Raw genomic sequence first — 5,935 nt, forward strand, 5'->3', positions numbered from 1 at the left:
CTCCAGCTCCTTCATTAGAGGCAAGCCGTCTGAAGGTCTGGGGTGCTCAAGATTTGGTCTGATCCCTTAAGGAACATGAGGCTCTGGGCAATTAAAGTGCCTTCCTGCATTTTCTGCAATCAACCAGGACCAGAGGACTGGGGGAACAGCTGTGCCCCAATAATTGTATGACCTTGGGTAGGTAACTGCTTCAAGTTTCCCTTTTCTCTACTTTATAATGGACTTCTAAGGACTTCCCTGATGGTTCATTGGTTAGGGCTCCACAATTTCACTGCGGAATATGTGGGCTTGACCCTTAGTCAGGGAACTAACATCCCACAAGCTGTGTGGTGTGACAAATAAACAAAACGAAACGAAATAAAATAAAATAGAGTTTTAGTACCAACGTCTCCAGAACTATAAGCAAAGAGAAAAGGTGACAATGTGTATACAAAGCACCCAGCTCCTAAACACTCTAGAAATGGTAACTATTTCTACTGTTGAAAACAAAGGTAATCACAGTCATCATGATGATGATGATGTTAAATGGCTCTTCTGGTCCCCCCTGGGAAAAATTAATTAAGCTCTTTGTCCATATTTGCCCCCTCACTGCTCACTGATGACAGCTTCTCCCGATGGGCAGGGGGATGAACACAGGCGAGGACAGGGCGTCCTGTCCGACTCTTGCTTCTGCTTCATCCTCAGAGGCATCATCACACCAGCCTGAGCACAGAAACCTCCTGCAGCTGGGGGACAGCAGGGCAAACAGGCAGCCAGGCTGAGAGAGATGCCTCGGCAGCAGGGACTAGAATGTTCTGCGAGGAGCAGAGCCCAAGCTGTCCCCTCTCAGGACAGCCCAGAGTCTCACACCTCTTCCCTCCCCTCTTCAGTCTGCACTGAAATTCCTGGAGGAAGGAAGAGAGAACAGCGAAATCGCAGGTAGGCATAGGAGGTGTAAGCTGAGCCTTGAGCCAGCAAGACCTGATGCGGTCTTGGTCGAACCAGGCCAGAAAGGGCCACCATCCCGCCGTCTCCCTGGTCCCTTTCCCCATGCCCTCTCGCAAGCCACATATCGAGAGTCCTTCCCAAGCGGCTCCCACTCTCCGACTCCCTTTGCCAGTTTTCCCATATTCTGCCAACCCCTAGTGTTGGTGCTATTTTATTTATCTTACCCCTCTTGATCTATTAAGATGCAGGTGCATTTTCACATTTAGCACCTGAAGCCAGGATGCCTCTTTCAGACAATGTCATCGTGCAATCGCTGCAGAGCAGGTAGCAGTTGTGACCAAAATGCTATTGCCTGTACCTGTGCAGACTGGGAGGCTATTCCTGATGGAATGAATGCGACATCGACACTTCAGCATTCCCCAGTGTGGGAGAAAATGCCTCCCCAGGCAGTCCTTAGATCACCAGTGGGAACGCCCACACTTTGGGGGTCTTCGCTCTAGATCACCCCTACAGTCTCTTCTGCCCCCTTGACCTCCAGACAGCCTGTTTACTCTGCCTGGAATAGACCCCTCCCCATGGAAGGTATCTGAATTACTCCCCTTCCCTTTATTTACCTCTGAACTATCTCAAGCTCATTCATACAACCATTACACCAGGCTTGCAGATTTGATGGGGTGGGAAATGGCATGGCAGAGGCAACTTGTCTCGACTCCATCATAACCAGGGTTCGGCTAGGAAGACTTGCATGCCTAGGGCTAGAATCTTCAGAAGGCTCATTCACTCCAGCACCCAGTACCTGGGCTTCAGGGTAGTCAGATATCTTATATGGCCGCTCCGGGCTCTGAGACTTCCAGCAAACAAAGCAGAAGCTTCACCAGTTTCTAAGACTCAGCCCCAGAACTCCCATAGCATCACTGCTGCCATATTCCACTGGTCAAAGTAGTCACAACCCTGCCAGAGACAAGGAACAGGAGGCAGAACCTGAACCAGTAGGTGAAGTTGGGACATACGGATCCCGGGACAAACAAGAGAACAGGGGGTATAGCCTGAGACCTATAACTGTCTTATTAATACTCACCATGTAGTAGTCACGGGTATGGAGGTTCTCATACCATTTCCTGGAGAAGAACACTAGAGTTCAAAAAAGCAGTAAGTGTTCTGGTCTGTCTGACTTGATGTCAGAGAAATTTTGCCTCCATCCCGGTGGACTCCAGCTAACAACACACCATGTTTTTTCCTGCCCAGACTTCTAAGATCATCTTCAACTTACTAACACCTTGCTGAGGCAATGAAGATCACATGCCAAAGTAGAATGAAGGCACAGAACAGGTTAAGTGACCAGCCCTAGGTCACACAACAAACCACTGGAAGAGCCAGTATATGGGAGGTTTTCACACCATCTTTAAACAATGGGAGTAAATTAAACGTCTCTTCCGTTGCCAAGCTAAGTGTTGTTTTTCAGTTTGAGTTTTGTTTGCATGTGTATATTTTAAATAAATGTGATAATTAAGCCACAAACATCCCCAGCACACTGGGGTATATTAAAATTACAGGCTGCTGATCAAATGGAGAAAAATCACAAACAGGGACATAAATGATGACTTTTATTTGCTCAGTGCCTCTTGAAGCACTTAAATGGGTCTGTCAGCTTGATGGCCAATTCCAAGGCTGCGGGAAATGAGGGGAGGTGGGGTGGGGGTGAATTGGTGAGGCTGCAGGAAGTGGAACCCCATGGTGAAAGACTGCGGTTCTTTTCTTTTCTAAAAACATTTCATCTATGCCATAGTTCACCTCAGCCAATTCTGAAAACACAAACAAGCTGGCCAAAGGGGTATTTATCATTGTCTGACCGGCAGCACTTCCCATTCAATGTTAAAGACCAGAATCTATTTCCTGATTGTGGAATAAAATCAGGGCATCCTTTTAGAGTCAGGGGGTCCTGGTTTTGAATCTCTTTTGGCCCCTGCAGTGGGGCCTGTCTGGGCTCCTAGATGCCGAGTGCCCCCACTACTGCAGTCTCTGCCCATCCACTGCAAATAAAAGCAAAATCAGAAAAAAAAAAAAAAAAAAAGCAAAATCAGAATTAGTAAGGGGAGGCTTTGATTTGAAAAGAGGATTGCAAAGGGGAAAGGGGGTTATTCTATCAGAGACAGTGCTGTGACTATATTTCTGTAAGCGCCTCAAGGGTTAGGCAAAAAGAATTTTCCTTTTATATGGAAGAGAAAACAAAGGCAAGAAAGAACTGAGAGGGGGATGAAAGGAATGTATGGTGGGGCAGTAAAGTGAAAGTGTTACTTGTTCAGTCACGTTCGACTCTTTATGACCCCATGGACTGTAGCATGGCAGGCTCCTCTGTCCATGGGATTCTCCCGGCAGGAATACTGGAGTGGGTTGCCATTTCCCACTCCAGAGGATCTTCTTGACCCAGGGATTGAACCCGATTCTCCTGCATTGCAGGCCGATTCTTTACTATCTGAGCCACCAGGGAAGTCAGGGTATATTTTGTCGAGGCCAGTCTCCTCTCACGAGGGATTAGGCTGAAAGTGGGGCAAAATTAAGGGATTTGGAGGAAGGAGAGAATTTAACCAGTTTAGTTAACAAGGGTCAACCAAAAAAAAAACACTTCACAACCTAAACGTTGAGAGTTATGTTTTGTTCAGAGACATTACTGAGGACTAGAGCCCAGAATGGAACTTCCCAGGTGGCTTAGTGGTCAGGTTTCGCCCGCCAATGCAGGAGCCGTAGGAGACGTGGGTTCAATTCCTGGGTCGGGAATATCCCCTGGAGGAGGAAATGACAACCCACTCCAGTATTCTTGCCTGAAAAATTCCATGGACAGAGGAGCCTGGTGGGTTGCAGTTCATGGGGGTCTCAAAGACTCAGACAAGACTGAGGACGCATGCATAGTTCAGGATACAGCCTCTCAGACAGGAACCATTCCAAAGAAGTGAGGGAGAAGCCAAGATATAGAGGAGTTTTTGCTGAAAACAAAAAAACAACAACAAAACACCCATGAAGTGGAACATCAAAAGATTATTGCTAATCACAATATCAGACGTCACAAGTTAACAATTTTAGTACTTTTCTATGTTTGGGAAGATGCAAGAGTGTGAGCTTATTAAAATTTTCCTTGGGATATGCATCTTAACTATGGAGGGCCAGTATCCTGTTCTTCTATATCCTGAATTCTCAGGGCTCACTGACAAGGGTGTCTCTAGTGGCCCATGGCTTGATGATGGGCAACATTTGTTGTTTACTGAGATGGTGGGCAACATTTTCATTTGGAAATGAAACTTTTTCATTTTCACAAGGAAATTTGGTTCAGACTTATTGCTGGAGACATGCAATTCACCTAATCACTTATGAGGCAAAGAGCAGGGATTCCGAGGGTCTGTGACTGACCTTGTCATAGGTAAACAAAGTAGGCATTCATGAGTTTTCCCCAAGTCATAGGGGGAAGCGTGGTTCTTTGCAGTAAGTGGTTTTCCAGAACAAAAAAAGGGTAAGTGGACTTCCTTTCATCCTGTTTCCCAGGGGCATAGGGTACAATTGAACCCTATCATCACTCAACTGGGGATGATAATTAAAATAGCTATCTACAATTGTAATATTTTTTAAGTAACTTGGAATATTTTTAAAGTAACTTGGAGTGCATAGTAAATGTTCAATAAATATCCATGACTCTCACTGTGAGGTTCATAAGGGCCGGGTAAGTTGATTCAGTGTGTTTTCTTCAGGGCTAGCACAGTTGCCAAAATCCACTGATTAGCTGACGTGACCTTGAGCAAGCTTCAGTATCCTGGACTATAAATGAGACATTTATAGTCTATAGGACTATAAGTGAAGTCGCTCAGTCGTGTCCGACTCTTTGAGACCCCATGGACAGTAGCCTGCACCAGGCTCCTCCGTCCATGGGATTTTCTAGGCAAGAGTACTAGAGTGGGTTGCCATTTCCTTCTCCAGGGAATCTTCCCAACCCAGGGATCGAACCCAGATCTCCTGCATTGTAGACAGACGCTTTACTGTCTGAGCCACCAGGGAAGCCCATAGGGCCATCTATAGGAGATAGATGGGCCCCTGAGCAGCTGGAGCTTGTCCCGGTGGACAGATATTCCAAGATGAAGAGTTAGAGGAAATGAGCCCTGCCCAGACAAAAGACAGAGACCACGTATTTCTCATTCTCAAAGTAAAGGAGATCGTCCCAACTATACATATGCACAGAAAGTTCCCTTGGAGGTCAAAAAGAGAGTGCTGTCATCCAACCCACAAGCCTCTACTGGAATCCATCTTGGCTAAGAGACACACGTGCATGCAGGGAAGGACCATGAGAGGAACCAAACAGGGACTCAGGGCCAGGCAAAGCAAGATGAACGGTCAAAGGGAATCAGGAAGAAATAGCCCATATGAGTGACTCAAACTACCATGAGGGTGTGACTCTTTCTCTGAGTCCACCCATGTGTCTATCCCCAAGTACTCTTTTCCCTCCTAATAAACACCTTACTTGCTTCACTACTCTCTGTGGAAAAGCGTTTCTACAGAGCTTATGAGCCAGGGCCTTGTCACTGACCTCTGCCCTGGTGGTCTAGGGGCTAGATTTAGCACCCTCACTGTCAAAGCCTGACTTCAGTTTCCGGCCGGGGAACTGAAATTTTGCTTAAAGCCACTGGTAGGTCAAGGTCACTGAGATCAACATGATAATCTTGACTGCACAGGGTTGTGGAAAAAGCTGCTTTAAAACTTACCATTCAAAAAAAACAAAGATCATGGCATCTGGTGCCATCACTTCATGGCAAATAGATGCAGAAACAATGGAAACAGTGACAGACTTTATTTCCTTGGACTCCAAAATCACTGCAGATGGTGACTGCAGACATGAAATTAAAAGACATTTGTCATTGTAAGAAAAGCTATGATAAACCTAGACAGTGTATTTAAAAGCAGAGACATTACTTTGCTGACAAAGGTCTGCCTAGTCAAAGCTATGGTTTTTCCAGTAGTCATATATGGA

The sequence above is a fragment of the Muntiacus reevesi genome, chromosome 2, assembly GCF_963930625.1.
Source record: "Muntiacus reevesi chromosome 2, mMunRee1.1, whole genome shotgun sequence".
NCBI classification, from domain to species: domain Eukaryota; kingdom Metazoa; phylum Chordata; class Mammalia; order Artiodactyla; family Cervidae; genus Muntiacus; species Muntiacus reevesi.